The sequence below is a fragment of the Gossypium arboreum genome, chromosome 10 (assembly GCF_025698485.1).
Source record: "Gossypium arboreum isolate Shixiya-1 chromosome 10, ASM2569848v2, whole genome shotgun sequence".
Classification (NCBI taxonomy): domain Eukaryota; kingdom Viridiplantae; phylum Streptophyta; class Magnoliopsida; order Malvales; family Malvaceae; genus Gossypium; species Gossypium arboreum.
Genome location: NC_069079.1, coordinates 31,349,498 through 31,370,735, shown reverse-complemented (window position 1 = coordinate 31,370,735; position 21,238 = coordinate 31,349,498). Strand labels below are relative to the sequence as shown.

Here is a 21,238-nt window from a genome sequence, read left to right as displayed (position 1 = left end):
AATTGGGAAAATCTTTAGAGGAGAATTGGAAGAATTGTAACAGTCCAATTTAGACCCTAATCGGAACAGTTGTTTCGACACCACAAATCCGAGTACGAAAAATATTTTAATATTATTTTCTATGTCTATAATATTTGAATTTACATCTGCGAAATTTCTATGATTTAATTTGTCTGTTTCTATGCTTAATTATGAGAAAGGACCTAGTCGCGTAAAATGCAAATGTTGCATACTAATTGTTAATGGAGCAAATTGGCCTTGGCTTTTAAAGTAATGTCCTTGCATGTCTGATAAACCATTTTAAATGGTAGTGGACATTGTTGGACATCCATTATATGTTGAAAATATTATTTGAATAAGGTTAAAATGGTAAAATGCATATTAATGTATATTATAATAAAATGCAAACATGAAATTGGCCATATTATCATGCATAAAGTCGAAAATCAAAGAAAAAAGAAATAGGAGGAAGCCATTTTAGGTTTCAACACTTTGATTGCTTGATTAAGGTACGATTTTAACTCTATTTTTGATAATTTATATGTTTCTATGATCGTTGCTTCGTGTTCTTCAAAACCCATGTCTGAATTTTTGTTTCTGTTAAAGATTTCATGAAATGCCATTGTTGATATCATGAGTTTTGTGATGTTTTTGAATGAATTATGAAGGCTTGGTAGATGGTTCGTAAGTTTTATCTTTGAGTTTTTGATGAAATTGAGCTATTTGGGTTAAATTTTGAAAATGAGGTTTTGAAGGACTAAATTGTAAATTAAACTTGTTGTATGAGCTTATATAGAAGCCATGAAAATTCGGCTAGCCATTGTTGCAAAGAAATTTTGCATATTTATGGTTTTATGAAAAATGAACTAAATTGTCAAGGTGTGAAAATGTAAGGGCTAAAATGCAAAGTGCCCTAAATATGTGTATATCGATTATATTGAATGAAATGAATGATTGAATGGTTGAATTTGTATTGTATTAGATTAAGAACCAAGAAAATCAGACTTAGATCGGGGGAAGTCCAAAATAGCTCAATAGTCGACTCGTTTTATCTGAAATCCGTCCGAGGTAAGTCAAATTACAATTACGTGTTAATTGAAATGAATTCTACTCATATAGACTGTAATCTATATTGGATGGCCTTGAGTACCGGATTATTATATTTGGCGTAAAGTAAGATAATATGTTAGTGTCTGAAAAGCTCTATATGTTTCTAAGAAAAGTTGACATTTGTCTGAGACATTGTGTAAGACCGTGTCTGGGACACAGGCCTCGATTGAGAATTACGTATAAGACCATGTCTGGGACATCGGTATCATATCTGATTTCGTGTAAGACCCTGTCTGGGATAGAGGTATCAATATTGAATTACATGTAAGACCACGAATGGGACGTCGGCATTGTACTTGTTTATGAGCATCTGTATCGTTTCTGACCCATCTGATGATAGCGTACGAAATCTGAGATTGAGTATATGAAATGTATAACCTATGCAGGTATGTTTGTATCATACTAAATTTCTGAATATGAAAAACTCTATCTCTATGAAATATGTATGGAAATGAAGCATGACATATATGCAAACAAAGGAGCATGGTTAAGCTTATGAATTATTCTATGAAATGGTTATAAATTTTTATGGTTGATTTGTATTTATATGCTTTAGTAGTTAGACCAATTGTATTTGGCTTACTAAGCTCTTTGTAGCTTACTCTATGTGATTACTGTATGTTTTACAGTTATTGTAGTTACTGAAGGCTCAGGGATAGTCGAGGATCATCACTACACTATCGATCTCATTTTGGTACTTTTAAAAGTGTAAATATTTTAAAGTATGGCATGTATAGGCTAGAAGGTCTATGTATATAATTTTTGATGTGTATATATTATGCCATGGGAGTTGGCTAGCAAATTAAATGTTGTATATAGTTTTTGTTTTTGGTTGAAGGTGCCAAATGGTGTATGGTTGTAGCGTTTTATGAACTAATATGTTTTTGTTAATGAAGCATGTTTTCAGTTTAGCTCTAACTGTTCTTAAACGCATGTTTTAGGTCTCGTAGACCATATTTAGAGATGATTGCTTATGAAATGATGTTAAATAATACCTGTTATTCTGAATTGGTCTGAAATGTTTTGTCTGTCTGGTAATGCCTCGTAACCCTAATCCGATGTCAGTTACGGGTTAGGGGTGTTACAAGAAATGAGTGAGGACTAAATCAAAAAATTCAAATTAGGGTCACACGGACATGTCCCAGCCCATGTCTGTGCCCATGTAACTCTCTAACTTGGGTCACACAGCTAAGCCACACACCCGTGTGCCAGGCTGTGTACCCTCCGAAATGTCCTCACACGCTCGTGTGCTAAGCCGTATAACTACCTGACTTGCTACCCATTTGTACCCTGCAAGGGACACACGACTATATCGCATGACAGTGTAAACATGAATTTGGCTAAATTTAAGCCATTTCCATGCTCAACTTCAATATGTACCTAAAAACATTTTTATGCCCACATTATAGACCTCAAAACCAACCAATTCATTCATGCAATAATCCATTCAATATACCAAAATAATTCATCCAACCAATATGCCCACGAGACACCTCAATTTCAAGCAACTAACATTACATCTAAACATGCCAAACACTTGTCAAAATTAAGCATCATAACTACTTAAAAACTAAGCTAATTCACATAGCATACTTGAAGAATTCAATCATCATCATTTGTGTAATAGCTCATTTTTCAGTGAAATCGGAACAGTAGTTTCAGGACCACAAATCCGATTCAGAAATAAAATTTATTTTTATTTTATTACATGGTCTGTAATATGTTAGAAATGTCATGTGAAAATTTTGATAAGAAAAATTTACCGATTATGTGTTTAATTATGAGAAGGACCAAATTGCATAAAAAACAAAAGTTGAATTCTAGTAGCTAGAAGGGTCAAATAGCTATGCAATTCAAAACTTAAAGTCCTTATATGGTAACTAGACCATTAATAAAAAGTTAGTCGATATTTTTGGATGATTCATCCATGGAAAATTAGAAAAAGCTAAGGACCAAATTGGAAATCAAAATTATTAAAGATGATAAATCAATTAAATAGAAAGAAAAACCTTTTTATCATATTTTTCCCAGAAATATTCCATGGAAATCCTAGAGGAGAGAGAAGAAACTTTCTTGGCCAAATTGGGTAAGTTTTCTTGTCCCGTTTTTAGTAACTTTGATATTTTTGAAATCGGGATAGCTTAATCTATCTATTTGGGGGATCAATTTGAGAAGTTATCAAATTATGGAAATTAGGTCATGGATGAATATGCTTAAAATTTGAAATTTATGGTAGAAAATGGAAGGTTGTTGATAGATAAACAACTTTTACAAAGTGATTTCTAATGAAAACATGATTTAGGGACTAAAATGTAAAGTTGAAAAAATTGATGAAAAATTCTAGAATTTATAGAAAATATGTGTTGTAAATTCTATATTGAAATTTCGGTTAGGATGTAAATTGAGTCCACTTGAATATGAAATGTGATAAATTGATGTAAAATTTACTCTATAGATCTGGATAGGCCAAATTCAGAGCTAGAACAAGGAAAGAGGAAAATGTCGAATTAGTAGATTTTACGTACACAAACATTGTCGAGGTAAGTTCGTGTAACTAAATTGTGTATATTTATATGTTTGAATTAAATGTTGTGTTTGTGAATTATATCAATATCATATATATATGACATTGAAAATATATCTAACAGAGCCCAATAAACAATAACGTCGATAAATGATAAACGATAAAGATGTTACTTATATGCTTGAAATGAATGTGGCATGTATTTACTTGATTTATATGAATGTTATGGATGTATGAAATGATTACATGCCCGATAATTCTTGAAAAATGTTTAAATCTCGGTTGAATAAATAGAAATCGATGGATATGTGATTTCCCGAAATGAATGAGGTCCTGCATTTACTGCTGACAGGATTTAGCTCGAACGAGTAATCCTATTAATCTCATTTCAGAAAGGATTTAGCTTGGGTAGGTAATCCTAATATAAGTCCTCTCGAGCATATGTTATGGATTAGCCCAACTGGGTAATCCAGATCAAGCTCCTTAGAGCATATGTCATAAAAAGGATTTAGCCTAGACTGATAATCCTGTTGTATACATGTGTGGCAATAGTACCTTATGGGTACCATTGAATATGAATTGATGGATTCTGATTTGTACACCTTGAGTGTACTACCTATGTATCAATCGATATTTCAAATCAATTCAACGGGTGACAATCTAGACATAAGAAGATATGAATAATAAAATGAGTTATTACACGTACCCGTGTGAAATACAAGAAAATGATGATACATGACAAGTGATATAGGAAAGTATAAGATGATGATATTTGTACATGGAAATTATTTGATGAGAATGTTCATCCTTGATTATAGACTTGTACACCTTGAGTGTACTACTACTTGTGTGACCTTGATATTTCGAATGATATCAGTAAAGTTCTGACATGAAATAAGTTGAACTCGAGATGAAATATTATGAAATTATACTTATAATATAAAGAGATGACTTATACATGTTAAATGAATACATGTTATGGAAAGCATATGTGCATGGAAACTTGATTGTGGTTGAGCCCATATATGTTTTGATGTTATTATGAAATATATGACTAACAAGGGCAATAAGGATGTGTGTAGGGCTTGAGGTCAAATTGATTGAATATGCCTTACATAGTTACCTCAAAATAGAATGAATGGTAAGTTAAGTACCATGTTATACGAACTTACTAAGCATTTTATGCTTACTTAGTTTTATTTCCCTATTTTAGAGTAAATCGGAAGCTCGTTGGATTGGAAGCTTGGCGGAGATCACTCACATTATCCATCGACCCATGTCAGTACAATATGGTAAAGAAACTATGGTTACAATGGCATGTATAGGTTATATTGGTCATATTGGCATGTAAATGTAAATTATTATTGTAATCTAGCCATTGGAATGGCTAATGATGATTATGTTTTGGTACATGTATATATATGTATTTAAGTTTACTTTATGGAGATAAGATAAGTGTTTCTTATTGATTAATTGAGAAAGGTAAGATTTAAGCATGAATGCATGTAACAATATATCATATTAGATGTTATAAATTGCTTAAATTCAGTGCTTGGGCTAGTTGGTATTTGAATGTAAGTTCGGTGCAAGAATTTGGTATGATTTTGGGTGAGAAATGAAGCTTATAGCTTTATTTTGTCCACACGGGCATGTGTCTAGATCGTGTGTGACACACAGCCTGGTACATGGGCATGTGGTTAGGCCGTGTGTCCCTAGTATCTTAAATTCAAGAAAATAGAATGCTCAAAATTAAGCACACGAGCATAGACACGGGCGTGTATCTCATCCGTGCGTGCTACACAACCTGGTACATGGGCGTATGTCTTGGCCGTGTGAAACCTACATATAATTTTGAAAGAATTTAATTAACCACACAGCCTAGCACACGGGTGTGTGGCATGGCCGTGTTCACAAATTAGATAGTTACATGGGGTCGAACACGGCCAGTAGCACAGGCGTGTCTCAGGGTCACACAGGCGTCTCCCTTGGACCACACGGGCATGTGAGCCCTGCTCCTTGCAAAAATTTTAAAATTTTGCAAAAAATTCTTAAAGTCTCCGATTGAGTCCCGACTTGATTCTAATTCTCGCATTAGACCTTCAGGGTCCATTTAAGGGACATTGTGAATAATCTCTAAAAAAGAACAGTGATTGACATGATTTATTTGTAAATGTTCTAAAAGTTTCGGTAATGCTCCATAACCCTGTTTCGGTGATGGATAAGGATTATGAGTCTTATGTTTAATGGTATCAGAGTTATGATTTAGTCAGTTCTCAGACTAAACGTAGCATATGCGGAGTCTAAAAATACATGTCATTATATAGCCTGTGATAGTGTGATATCTCCCAACTCTGATGAAAATTGTTTCACAAATAGACAGAGATGTTTCACAATCTAGCTAATTTCGATGATTCCAAAAGAGATACTCAAGTATCTAAGTAAAGTGTTACTTATGATGAAACAAAATTTGAAAAGGTACGGATAAATGTTTTATAGTACATGAGAATGATAAATGTTATGTTATATGAGTATATATATGAAAGTTAAATTTTGAGGCTTACGATCTCCACGCCCTCACTAGTACAAATTTATACAATGAAATTAGCAAGATTTATATTGATTAAGTTCATAAGTGTGAAAGAAGGGTTCAAAGGTTGAATGATTAATAATGTAGCCAAAATCAAGAATGGGTTAATAAGTAAAGACGGTATTAAAAGAGATATCAGATTTTTCTAAAGATTATTCTGAATAGTGATGTCAATGTTAAAGAAGAAGTTATTCATGAGTAAATGACTTATTCAGATATGATATTTACAGAACGGATTGGCCAAAAATTCTTCTAAATTGACTCTTTCAGTAAACTGAATAATGTAAGATTATTGATGACTTTATTAGTCAGTGGAATAGTGATGAAAATGCACAGATATTTGAATGCAACTATTATAATCAGGGATATTACAGCAATATCTTTTGGGTACTCTATAAGTTCTGTTATTCTCAGAGGCATATGAAATTATTCATGTTCAAATGCAATATTTATCATATTTGAAAGCTGGCTAATTATAATAGATGGAATTATTGTAAGTCTTGTTGAATCGTGAGCAGTATTGCTCTATCTTTCTTGGGTTTTCAAATTCATCATGATGGATGGAAGACTTGATGACAAGATTCATATGATACTATTTCTACTTCTACTGATTGAAGCCCTGAATTGCGAACATGCAAAATTATATTGTCTTTGTCAAAGTTGTTTCTAATGAGTATGTATGATGTTACTCTTCTGAATTTTCTCTGAGATACCATCAATCTCTTTATTATTCAAACATGGTTTATCTGTGACATATATTCATTGGTCAGTATTAACTATACTTACTACTGTTATGAATTTTGACTTGAGCATGGGAATTTGGTAATATGGAACACAGATTATAGAAATTGTATCATTGCACTGGTTGATATTGGAACAACCCATGGTTTTCCTCTTTGATTTGAAAAATATTATTGAGGTTGCGGTATTGTTCCATTTATATTGTGGAAACGTCAGATCTATTATAGTATTATGGTTTTAACCTATCTAATGAATGTAACCTCGGAATAATTTAAAGCTTTGAAATCCTATTTAATTTTTATGAAAGTGTTTTCTATGATAGCTATATTAATGATATGGATATTACAGAAAGATGTAAGATTTGAATGGACTGACAAATGTTAGTAAAGTTTTGATCAGTTGGAAACCTTGATGACCGAAGCATCAGTTCTGGTTCAGTTTGAATCGGATAAGGAATTTATTATCACAATGATACATCATTGAATGGATTAGACTGTATTTTGATGAAGAAAGGTAAAGTAATGGTCTATACTTCCAGCCAGATAAAGCTACAGGAAAAGAATTACCCGATATATGATCTTGGATTGACAATTATTGTGTTTGCGCTGAGAATTTGGTAACAATATCTATATAGTGAAAATATCATATATATACTGATCATAAATTTTAAAACACTCGATGGTATGGAAAGATTTGAATCTAACACAGAGTAGATTGTTTGAATTATTGAAAGACCTTGATTTGGTAATTGATTATTATTCAGGAAAAGTAAATATAGTTGCTGATATTTCAAGTAGGAAATTCTTTGTTTGCTTTATGAACAATAAGTACTCAATTACTATTGTCTAATGAAAGAATAATTTTAGCTGAGCTTAAAGCTAAGCTGGTGTTTCTACAATAGATCTGTGAGGCCTAAAAAAGTGATAATGAGTTGTAAGTTAAACGGGTATAAAATGAGATAATTATTGAATCAGGATAGTAGATTTAAATCTGATTATTGTCTCTTATTCTGAGATAGAGCCTTTGTATTGAGGAATTTGTAACTTTTACAGAAAATTTTACATGAATGATCATAGTGGTATTATGTTTGTTTATCTAGGAAATGATAAGATGCACAACGATTTGAAAAAGATGTACTGGTAGCTCGGAATGAAAGGTGGTATTTCTGAATCTATATTTAAATGCTGGATGTATTAGTAAGATAGAGATGATACTTTCAAGATGGTTATAGTCAGTGAAAATACCGAAATGGAAATGGGACAAAGTTAATATGAATTTTATATCAAGATTCTCACTGTCTATGAAAAAGAAAAAAATACTATTTGTATAATTATCGATTGTTTGACGAAGCCTGCACATTTTATCCTGGTATGAATGGATTTCTCATTTAATAAATTGTTTGAATTGTCTATTTTTAAGACTGTCAGATTATGTGATTTGCTAGTTTTTGTTATTTCTGATAGAGATCTACAATTTATATTCCGATTCTGAAACTAGTTACAAGAAGCTCTGCGTATACGGTTACTTTTTAGCACCGTATTTCTTTCTCAGACAGATGATCAATCTGAACATATGATTCAGATTTTTGAAAATATGTTTCAATGTTGTATTTTAGAATTTGAAGGCAATTGAAAAAGAAATATTTGTCGTTAGCTGAATTCATATATAGTAATAGTTAACAGTCAGGTATAAAAATTTTACCCTACAAGACTTTATATGGTTATAATGTAAAACTTCGGTGTTTTAGACTGAGCTCAGTGAGAAAAGATACATGTAGTTGGTTTGATTCATTGAAACCAAAGAAAGGTGAAAGTGATCGGAGACAGTATAAAAACAGTATTTGATCGTCAGAAATCCGATGTGAATCTAAGACGAAAAGAAATAGAGTTTCAGATTGGCGACATAATATTTTTGAAAGTTTCGCCATGAAAGAAAGTTCTCCAATTTGGCCGTAAATGCAAATTAAGTCAGTGGTTTATCAGATTATATAATATTATTGAAAAGAATTGGACCTGCTGCGTATTTATTGGTAATATTATCAGAGCTCTACAGAATTCATAATGTTCTTATGTGTATATGTATTATGACAGTATCGATCAGACACATCATCTGTTATTACTTTGATAAACGTTAAATTCAGCCTGACACGACTTACAATGAAAGATTGATTGAAATGCTCGCCCTTGAAGAGAAAAAAGAATTGAGAAATAAAAATGTAGCATTAGTAAAAGTTCTTTGACAATGACATGATATAAAAGGAGCTACCTAGGAACTGGAGGAAACTATGGGAAAGTAATATTTGAATCTCTTTACTGGTAAAATTTTCAAGGACGAAAATTCCTTAAAGGGGGAGAATTGTAACAACCCATTTTTCAATAAAATCGGAATAGTGGTTTCAAGACCACAAATCTGATCCAAAAATAAAATTTATTTTATTATATTACATGGTCCGTAATATGTTAGAAATGTCATGTGAAAATTGTGATAAGAAAATTATACTGATTATGTGTTTAATTATGGGAAGGACTAAATCGCATAAAATGTAAAAGTTGAATTCTAGTAGCTAAAAGGATCAAATAGCTATGGAATTCAAAACTTAAGGTCCTTATATGGTATTTAGACCATTAATAAAAAGTTAGTAGATATTTTTGGATGATTCATCCATGGAAAATTAGAAAAAGACTAAGGACTAAATTGGAAATCAAAATTATTAAAGATGATAAATTAATTAAATAGAAATAAAAATCATTTTTATCATCTTCTTCCCCAAAATATTTCATGGAAACCCTAAGAGAGAGAGAAGAAACTTTCTTGGCCAAATTAGGTAAGTTTTCTTGTCCTATTTTTAGTAATTTTAATATTTTTGAAACTGGGATAGCTTAATCTATCTAGTTGGGGGATCAATTTAAGAAGTTATCAAAGTATGGAAATTAGGTCATCAATGAATATGCTTAAAATTTGAAATTTATGGTAGAAAATGAAAGGTTGTTGATAGATAAACAACTTTTACAAAGTGATTTTTGATGAAAACATGATTTAGGGACTAAAATGTAAAGTTTTGAAAATCGATGAAAAATTTTGAAATTTATAGAAAATATGTGTTGTAAATTCTATATTGAAATTTCGGTTAGGCTTGGAATAAGGAGTAAATTGCATAAATTTCATTTTTCAAGCCTAGGGATGAAATGGGAATTTATGGAAAAGTTAGGGGCAAAATGGTAGTTTTTCCTAGGATGTAAATTAAGTCCACTTGAATATGAAATGTGATAAATTGATGTAAAATTTACTCGCATAGATCCGAATAGACCAAATTCGAAGCTAGAACGAGGAAAGAAGAAAATGTCGAATTAGTAGATTTTACGTACACGAACATTGTCGAGGTAAGTTCGTGTAACTAAATTGTATATATTTGTAACACCCCTATCCCGTAACCGTTGTCGGAATAGGAAAGGGGTATTACCAGACTTGTAACTCATGTCAGAACAGTAAAATTTTGTTTTTTTTTTACTTTTTCTTCAAATAAAGATCATTCATTTAGATAAATGCTAAATACAGCCAGGAATAAAATTAAACTTCTATAAGTACACATTCAAAAGATGCCATTTTCGCATGGCTTATATACATTAACCAGAATATTATTCCGCTACTAGTTTATTCTATACATGCCATAAAATAATCCAAAATATAGCAGTACCAAACAATGGATAGTGATAGTGTGACGAGTTGTTGACGATCCCCGAGCAAAGGCCAAATTTGATAATCTATAAAACAGAGAAACGTAACAACAGAGTAAGCTTTCAAGGCTTAGTAAGTCTTAAGTAAAACAATTAACTTTGCTGGATTAAATACATTTATAACTTACGCAAAATCCAAGTGAAGTCTCGATGGGCTTAATAAGCCTACACAAATACATAATACATACCTGGCCAACTTAATGTGCTGATCATCCGTAATTGTTGATTTATTACTAAGTCGCTTAAGATTAGGCCTTACACAAATCACGTTTTGAAATGTCAAGATATATCACCATTCGGTCAAATAGATTAAACCCTATGTAGGCACATGCAATTCATCTATTTCATCCAAATTTAAGAGTATATACTCTTTCGCATTTAAAAACATCAATGCTACTTTTAGTTTAATCAGTCGAACTAAAACATAACACTATAATCACATTCGGTTTCCATATTTGGAAGCACATATTCATGTTTTCATCTTACATAAACAATTTGATAGAGTCAATACTCGTTGAATATAACTTATAACCATCTCATAAGTGATTCCCCAAGTGCATTTGTAATACAAATGAAATCGAGTTCACATAGCAAGTAAGTATCACTTACCATAAACTTAACCTTTGTACACTTACCGTTTCCATAGTTACCAATTACCAATTCAATCTTTCAATACCTATAACCACTTAATCATATGTACTCATTTCGTGCACATACATAATTGTATATATGTATTTAGGAGCTTAGTTCTTTAGTTCATATTCACATTAATATTTCAAATAATCAAATCATGACAAGTATTAAAGTTTCGTATACGTATATAAAGGGCCAAACATATTCCTTATCACATATACATAAATGACCAAATGCAATCCATACCTTATATTTGCACATCCTGCCGAATACAACTCAAATTAGTAAATTTTTATGAAACTAATTAAATCCTTATCTTAAAGATATACAAATGGTCTTCGGTTTGAAATAATTCAAGGCACTTAGCCATGGCCTGCTAGGTTTTAAAAAAAAATCCAAATCTAGTTACCAGTACCAAGCCTGCGGGACTTTAAGCCCGGATATATCATCATAGTTAATTCACAAAGTTGTATACACATCAATTCACATACCTTCGATTTTTCCAACACGGAAACACATTAATAAGGTATCACTTCATTCGAACTTATTCGTATCTCAATATAGCTAGTCTCATTTCACAAGAGCCATTAGGCCACATCACGTAATCAGCGAGTCTTAACCCGGATACTTTCCAAATTCCATGTATATTTAATCACATGTTACCACATTTCACACAAACTATCACCATTGTAATTCATTAACCTCATTCGAATATAAGCATATAGCATGTACCTTAACTTCATGTCATAATATCATTTGACTTTAACACACACACACACACACACACACACACACACACATATATATATATATATATATATCATTTTCAATAAACTTCCAACTAAATAAGAAAATACACACATGACTTACATTCTTCTCATGACAACCATTCGGCTAAACAACATATAAGTCACCACACCTTCAATTTATAAAACTATCAACACATATTACATATACATTGCTTACATTTATAAAATAGCCATTCGGATAACTTGCACACATTTAAATTTTAGCCATTTTGGCCTCACCACCTATATATTTATCTTGTACATCAATTCAGCAATAGCTTATAAGCAACTCAATTAGTTTCATCAATGTTTACAACAAAATCACAGATTCACTACAAGCTGTTTTCTTGAGCAACAATCATTAAATTATTTGTAACTGGAGCTACAAAACTCCAAATGAAGTACCGTAAATTTTCCCCGAAATTAGACCCATATATCTTCTATCCATAAAATTTTCAGGATTTTTGGTTTGGCCAATCAAAACCATAATTTTCTTAAAGTTTCCCCTATTTCACTATTTGACTATACTGACCACTCTTCACTACGAATCAAATTTCTCATTGTAAAGATTTCAAAATATGTTCTTGTTTATTTCATTTGAAACTAGACTCATTAAGGAGTCTAAGAATATAAATTTTATCTTATAACAATTTTTGTACTATTTATAATGATTTTATAAAAACAGAATAGGGGATTTCAAATTCATTCTGACACTGTCACAAACAACTTTAAATATCTCTCTATAGGAAATTCCTTTGCTTGCACTGTTTATTTTATAAGAAACTAGACTCATTGATCTTTGATTTCATATTTTATTCAGTCTCTAATTCCACTCCAACAATTTATGGTGATTTTCAATAATCACGCTACTGCTGCTGTCCTAAGCAGATTATTACAATTTGCTCTAAAATTTCAAAGTCCAAACACTTAAGAGCTTACCATTTGAGTTTAAAACATATCATCGTATATAAGTACTTCTTATTATCACATACAAATCATAATTTAAATATCACTTTTCTAATAACCAATCAGCTAAGGCTCATAGAAGTAACTTATTCCTTATCATTTTACTATAGGTAATTACACCAATTCATAGTCCCATCTTTACCCGTATTCCATATCATTCTTCATTATAACTAAACTTATATGCTAGAAACTTATTTATTTCAATATGTAATTCAAGTAGAACCATTGGGTCACATTTTATTTATTATGTTCATATAAATATATATCATCGTTTATCAAATCTTAAGCTAAGTTCCATTACTCAAAGACTTACCTCGGATTTATTTGAACAACTGCGGATAGGCTACTCGATTGCTTTCTCCTTTCCCTTATCTGATTTAGATCCTCTTTGCTCATGAGCTTAATTAAAACAAATGAATTTATTTAATTACTTATTCAACATTACTTCTTTAATAGTCACATTTGACAATCATATAACTTCAATGCATAATATGTTTATAAAATATGCCATGACTAACTTTTATGCTTATTATACCAATACCTAATTCGCATGCACAAACAAAAATTCACATTACTTACCACGCTTTCATATACACAAATTTAACTATATATATATAGCATACCATTAACTTATAAACCCTATTCGGCCCTAACCAAACAAATTTAACCTCCAATAAAAATTTTCATTCCAATATCAAAGTAGCAATTTCATAATGGTTTCACCTATGCCAAACAATGACCGAATCACTCCAATACCTAAATAGCTGATTCTATCTTGCTCCTATAAGATCACAACTCACTTACCATAATTCCTAATCTTATACATTATTATAAGAAACGCCGAATGCTTTAACATTTGCTAAACTAAAATTTCCCCAACAACATCTTAATTAACCATTTACTATCCTTCAAAAAGCATCTAATACAAGGCAATTTACAACTATACAATATACCAAATTTGCTAGCACACATAATACTTAACCGAATGTTATAACCTCAATTACTCATTTTATTCATTAAAACATTTGGCACCTCCCTCTAAACATACACTAATCTCAACCTTCAAGTTAAAAAAAAAAACAATTTATCACTCATCATATCCTATAATACCATCCATTTTAATGACATAAAAAAAATTATCAAGAGTTTCAAACTACTTGGCCGAATATCAAACCTCCAAACAACCAAAAATTTAATCCATGGAATGAATAGAATTTGAACAAATCACCTAAATTATACATAAATTTTCAAGAATTTCAAAGTACTTACCTCTTTCTAAACATTATCCAAGCCGAATATCAAACAAGGATTTTTTTTCTTCTTCCTCACCTCAAGTTTCGGCAGATGGTGGAGCAAGGATGAACCAACTTTGGTTTCTCCTCCCACTCACCCAATATTTTATTACTCTTTATTCAATAATACAATTTGTAAACTAAAAATGTTAATAGAAAAATACATATTATCATTATTAATCTATATCATGGCCGGCCACTATCCCAAAAAGGGTATTTTGGCATGCAAGTCCACATTTTTTTGAATATATGCATTAATGGACCACTTTTAAAATTACCTATCACATTTCACAATTGGCTCACATAAGTCCTATTAAATAAATTCACATTCAAATGAACAAATTAAAGATTGAAATTTTCACACATGCATGTTCATGCACAATAAGCATAGAAAATAACGGTTAATTATTTTTATGACTCAGTTTTGTGGTCCCGAAACCACTTTCCAACTAGGGTCAATTTAGGGATGTCACAACTCTCCCCCTCTTTAGGGATTTTCATCCCTGAAAATCTTACTAGCGACTACGTTAGGATAACGTCCTCTTGTTTTAAAACAAATACATAACATCAACTCAGATATTCATAACCCACATTTTCATTCATATATATATATATATATATATATATATATATATATATATAAATATAAGCCGTAACATGGCCGGAAGTATGCATGTTCTTAAACATCCTAATGAATATCCTTTATAACATTATCATATCTAAATATTCAACTTAACTTATTTCCAAAAGAAGATCAACTTCCACGTACCTGAACATTTAGTTCATTCAATACATCCAATCATATTTAAAGTTACCTGTATACAGTCGAATAGGCATAAAGCTTAACACAAGTGATGCCAGTGTACTAAACACGGTCTTACACACTATCACAAATCAATGCCGTCGTCCTAGATGAGATCTTACATGAAACGAAATCCGCACACACAGTGCCCACTGACCGATCTCGCGCACATAGTGCTCGGTTAAAGAATTCGCACACACAGTGCCTCAATTCATTCGCACACATAGTGCCTATATTTATTCATTATTACACATTGAAATAACTTAACCAAGTCTATAAAACATTATATAAGTACACTTTAAACGTGTCCTTTCATTTAACTTTGAATTCATATAGTAATGAACACTTAAACTTTGCTCGAATCACCGGTATTAAGCCTGCTAGGCACGAAGACCCAAATACACATCACCGGCGCGAAGCCTACTAGGAACGAAGGCCCGAATACACATCACCAGCACAAAGCCTGCTAGGCATGAATACCGATTTCACATCACCGCATGAATGCCCTTCAGACTTCTTTGGATGTAACACCAAAGACGAATGCTCTTGGGACTTAGCCGGATATAACACCAAGACGAATGCTCTTGGGACTTAGCCGGATATAACTCTCAATTCTAATGCACACACATATATATATAACATAACACATTAGTATATCATTTACATTACTCGAATACAAGCACTACATGCTTATCAACCATTCAAATTTCGGTTCAATAGCCACATACAAAAATCACATTTTCGTTTCACTATCCAACTTAATTTTTATAATTTCAATGATCGAATCACATGGGTGCCACATACACTTCTATGAATATAAATTTCTATGGAAACTGAACACATAGATATATCATCATTTCCCATACGCATTTCGTAAATAACACTCACATACCTGAACAAACTTAATTTAGAGAACGAATTCGGATACCGTATAGCATAAGCTTCATAGTTCTAGTCTCTTTAATAGTTTTCCAACATTCAGCCCACTAGGTATAACCTGAACTCGTCACTGGCACAAGCCTGTTGAACTTTGAGTCTGAAACACATTACCGGCCATCATGCTTGTTACAGCTCGATAGGGATAGAGATTGATTACAATACGAAAAATACATTTTTTTCTGTCAGAAATCATCACACTATCTTTTTATCATTATATGACATGTATAACTAGACTCGCACGTGCTACGTTAGTCCTAGAATCGACTACACCGTAGCTCTGATACCAAAATAAAATGTAACACCCCTATCCCGTAACCGTTGTCGGAATAGGAAAGGGGTATTACCAGACTTGTAACTCATGTCAGAACAGTAAAATTTTTCTTTTTTTACTTTTTCTTCAAATAAAGATCATTCATTTAGATAAATGCTAAATACAGCCAGGGATAAAATTAAACTTTTATAAGTACACATTCAAAAGATGCCATTTTCACATGGCTTATATACATTAACCAGAATATTATTCCGCTACTAGTTTATTCTATACATGCCATAAAATAATCCAAAATATAGCAGTACCAAACAGTGGATAGTGATAGTGTGACGAGTTGTTGACGATCCCCGAGCAAAGGCCAAATTTGATAATCTATAAAATAGAGAAACGTAACAACAGAGTAAGCTTTCAAGGCTTAGTAAGTCTTAAGTAAAATAATTAACTTTGCTGGATTAAATACATTTATAACTTACAAAAAATCCAAGTGAAGTCTCGATGGGCTTAATAAGCCTACACAAGTACATAATACATACCGCCAACTTAATGTGTGATCATCCGTAATTGTTGATTTATTACTAAGTCGCTTAAGATTAGGCCTTACACAAATCACGTTTTGAAATGTCAAGATATATCACCATTCGGTCAAATAGATTAAACCCTATGTAGGCACATGCAATTCATCTATTTCATCCAAATTTAAGAGTATATACTCTTTCGCATTTAAAAACATCAATGCTACTTTTAGTTTAATCAGTCGAACTAAAACATAACACTATAATCACATTCGGTTTCCATATTTGGAAGCACATATTCATGTTTTCATCTTACATAAACAATTTGATAGAGTCAATACTCGTTGAATATAACTTATAACCATCTCATAAGTGATTCCTCAAGTGCATTTGTAATACAAACGAAATCGAGTTCACATAGCAAGTAAGTATCACTTACCATATACTTAACCTTTGTACACTTGCCGTTTCCATAGTTACCAATTACCAATTCAATCTTTCAATACCTCTACCCACTTAATCATATGCACTCATTTCGTGCGCATACATAATTGTATATATGTATTTAGGAGCTTAGTTCTTTAGTTCATATTCACATTAATATTTCAAATAATCAAATCATGACAAGTATTAAAGTTTCGTATACGTATATAAAGGGCCAAACATATTCCTTATCACATTTACATAAATGACCAAAAGCAATCCATACCTTGTATTTGCACATCCTGCCGAATACAACTCAAATTAGTAAATTTTTATGAAACTAATTAAATCCTTATCTTAAAGATATACAAATGGTCTTTGGTTTGAAATAATTCAAGGCACTTAGCCATGGCCTGCGGGACTTTAAGCCCGGATATATCATCATAGTTAATTCACAAAGTTGTATACACATCAATTCATATACCTTCGATTTTTCCAACACGGAAACATATTAATAAGGTATCACTTCATTCGAACTTATTCGTATCTCAATATAGCTAGTCTCATTTAACAAGAGCCATTAGGCCACATCACGTAGTCAGCGAGTCTTAACCCGGATACTTTCCAAATTCCATGTATATTTAATCACATGTTACCACATTTCACACAAACTATCACCATTGTAATTCATTAACCTCATTCGAATATAAGCATACAGCATGTACCTTAACTTCATGTCATAATATCATTTGACTTTAACACACACACACACACACACACACACACACACACACACACACATATATATATATATATATATATATCCTTTTCAATAACCTTCCAACTAAATAAGAAAATACACACATGACTTACATTCTTCTCTTAACAACCATTCGGCTAAACAACATATAAGTCACCACACCTTCAATTTATAAAACTATCAACACATATTACATATACATTGCTTACATTTATAAAATAGCCATTCGGATAACTTGCACACATTTAAATTTTAGCCATTTTGGCCTCACCACCTATATATTCATCTTGTACATTAATTCAGCAATAGCTTATAAGCAACTCAATTAGTTTCATCAATGTTTACAACAAAATCACAGATTCACTACAAGTTGTTTTCTTGAGCAACAATCATTAAATTATTTGTAACTGGAACTACAAAACTCCAAATTAAGTACCGTAAATTTTCTCCGAAATTAGACTCATATATCTTCTATCCATAAAATTTTCAGGATTTTTGGTTTGGCCAATCAAAACCAGAAATTTCTTAAAATTTCCCCTATTTCACTGTTTGACTATACTGACCACTCTTCACTATGAATCAAATTTCTCATTGTAAAGATTTCAAAATATGTTCTTGTTTATTTCATTTGAAACAAGACTCATTAAGGAGTCTAGGAATATAAATTTTATCTTATAACAATTTTTTTACTATTTATAATGATTTTATAAAAACAGAACAGGGATTTTGATTCATTCGACAATGTCACACACAACTTTAAATATCTCTATAGGAAATTCCTTTGCTTGCACTGTTTATTTTATAAGAAACTAGACTCATTGATCTTTGATTTCATATTTTATTCAGTATCTAATTCCACTCCAACAATTTATGGTGATTTTCAATAATCACGCTACTGCTGCTGTCCTAAGTAGATTATTACAATTTGCTCTAAAATTTCCAAGTCCAAACACTTAAAAGCTTACCATTTGAGTTTAAAACATATCATCGTATATAAGTACTTCTTATTATCACATACAAATCATAATTTAAATATCACTTTTCTAATAACCAATCGGCTAAGGCTCATAGAAGTAACTTATTCCTTATCATTTTACTATAGGTAATTACACCAATTCATAGTCCCATCTTTACCCGTATTCCATATCATTCTTCATTATAACTAAACTTATATGCTAGAAACTTATTTATTTCAATATGTAATTCAAGTAGAACCATTGGGTCACATTTTATTTATTATGTTCATATAAATATATATCATCGTTTATCAAATCTTAAGCTAAGTTCCATTACTCAAAGACTTACCTCGGATTTACTTGAACAATCATGGATAGGCTACTCGATTGCTTTCTCCTTTCCCTTATCTCGATTTAGATCCTCTTTGCTCATGAGCTTAATTAAAACAAATGAATTTGTTTAATTACTTATTCAACATTACTTCTTTAATAGTCACATTTGACAATCATATAACTTCAATGCATAATATGTTTATAAAATATGCCATGACTAACTTTTATGCTTATTATACCAATACCTAATTCGCATGCACAAACAAAAATTCACATTACTTACCACGCTTTCATATACACAAATTTAACTATATATATATAGCATACCATTAACTTATAAACCCTATTCGGCCCTAACCAAACAAATTTAACCTCCAATTAAAATTTTCATTCCAAGATCAAAGTAGCAATTTCATAATGGTTTCACCTATGCCAAACAATGACCGAATCACTCCAATACCTAAATAGCCGATTCTATCTTGCTCCTATAAGATCACAACTCACTTACCATAATTCCTAATCTTATACATTATTATAAGAAACGCCGAATGCTTTAACATTTGCTAAACTAAAATTTCCCCAACAACATCTTAATTAACCATTTACTATCCTTCAAAAAGCATCTAATACAAGGCAATTTACAACTATACAATATACCAAATTTGCTAGCACACATAATACTTAACCGAATGTTATAACCTCAATTACTCATTTTATTCATTAAAACATTCGACACCTCCCTCTAAACATACACTAATCTCAACCTTCAAGTTAAAAAAAACAATTTATCACTCATCATATCCTATAATACCATCCATTTTAATGACATAAAAAAAATTTATCAAGAGTTTCAAACTACTTGGCCGAATATCAAACCTCCAAACAACCAAAAATTTAATCCATGGAATGAATAGAATTTGAACAAATCACCTAAATTATACATAAATTTTCAAGAATTTCAAAGTACTTACCTCTTTCTAAACATTATCCAAGCCGAATATCAAACAAGGATTTTTTTCTTCTTCCTCACCTCAAGTTTCGGCAAATGGTGGAGCAAGGATGAACCAACTTTGGTTTCTCCTCCCACTCACCCAATATTTTATTACTCTTTATTCAATAATACAATTTGTAAACTAAAAATGTTAATAGAAAAATACATATTATCATTATTAATCTATATCATGGCCGGCCACTATCCCAAAAAGGGTATTTTGGCATGCAAGTCCACATTTTTTTGAATATATGCATTAATGGGCCACTTTTAAAATTACCTATCACATTTCACAATTGTCTCACATAAGTCCTATTAAATAAATTCACATTCAAATAAACAAATTAACGATTGAAATTTTCACACATGCATGTTCATGCACAATGAGCATAGAAAATAACGGTTAATTATTTTTATGACTCGGTTTTGTGGTCCCGAAACTACTTTTCAACTAGGGTCAATTTAGGGATGTCACAATATTTATATACTTGAATTAAATGTTGTGTTTTTGAATTCTATAAATATCATATATATATGACATTGAAAATATATCTGACAAAGCCCAGTCAATAATAATGCCAATAACTGATAAACGATAAAAATGTTACTTATATGCTCGAAATGAATGTGGAATGTGTTTACTTGAATTATATGAATGTTTTGGATGTATGAAATAATAACATGCTCGATAATGCTTGAAAATGTGTAAATCCAGGTTGAATAAATAGAAAATTGATGGATATGTGATTTCCCAAAATGAATGAGATCCTGCATTTGTTGCTGACGGGATTTAGCATGGATAAGTAATACTATTGATCTCATTTCAGAAAGGATTTAGCCCAAACAGGTAATCCTGATATAAGTCCTCCCGAGCAT

The 21,238-nt window shown here is 31.4% G+C and overlaps 2 long non-coding RNA genes across 2 annotated transcripts; both read right to left on the bottom strand.

The window, feature by feature from the left end:
- Window positions 1-10,495: 10,495 nt before the first annotated feature.
- On the bottom strand, window positions 10,496-13,492 carry LOC128282657 (uncharacterized). Its single transcript, XR_008273011.1, has 2 exons — window positions 13,397-13,492; window positions 10,496-10,723 (listed from the first exon to the last, which is right to left on the bottom strand). It is a non-coding gene; the product is annotated as an uncharacterized LOC128282657 (long non-coding RNA).
- Window positions 13,493-16,571: 3,079 nt separating this feature from the next.
- On the bottom strand, window positions 16,572-17,645 carry LOC128281520 (uncharacterized). The gene is made up of 2 exons (XR_008271738.1): window positions 17,609-17,645; window positions 16,572-16,759 (listed from the first exon to the last, which is right to left on the bottom strand). It is a non-coding gene; the product is annotated as an uncharacterized LOC128281520 (long non-coding RNA).
- Window positions 17,646-21,238: the final 3,593 nt, after the last annotated feature.